Source organism: Kryptolebias marmoratus, linkage group LG2, assembly GCF_001649575.2.
Source record: "Kryptolebias marmoratus isolate JLee-2015 linkage group LG2, ASM164957v2, whole genome shotgun sequence".
Classification (NCBI taxonomy): domain Eukaryota; kingdom Metazoa; phylum Chordata; class Actinopteri; order Cyprinodontiformes; family Rivulidae; genus Kryptolebias; species Kryptolebias marmoratus.
The window spans coordinates 3,199,692-3,200,128 of record NC_051431.1 but is presented as its reverse complement, the minus strand read 5'-3'; positions in this window follow the sequence as shown (position 1 = coordinate 3,200,128).

The following is a 437-nucleotide window of genomic DNA, read 5'->3' as shown; positions in this document are numbered from 1 at the left end:
CCATTTGGGGACTCTGTCAATGTGTTTTACATTTAATAAAATATACCAATTAAAATTATAACAATCATATATATAAACATCTTTTGTTTTTTTAAGATTTTTCTTTCTAAATTAAAAAAAAGGAAACAAAACAGACATTTGAAACACATCATTGTTGCCTCTGCCACCATCTCGCTGCGATAACGTCGCTCTAAATCAGCCGTCCTTCGGTAAATCCACTATGAAGGCTCCGGATGACTCCTGCAGAGCCTGATCTGAGTGCACCTGCAGCAGGTGAGGACCAGTGAGGAAGGCCCCCCCACCCCAGTTGAAAAGAGAAAGAGCTGAATGCAGTGGAAGGCTGTGGGGCTTTGGAGGGCCGTGTTGGAGTTCTGGGGTCTGCTGAGAGCACCGTTCCGCCTAATCTGCCTCATCACCACAGATGCTCCCGTTACCCG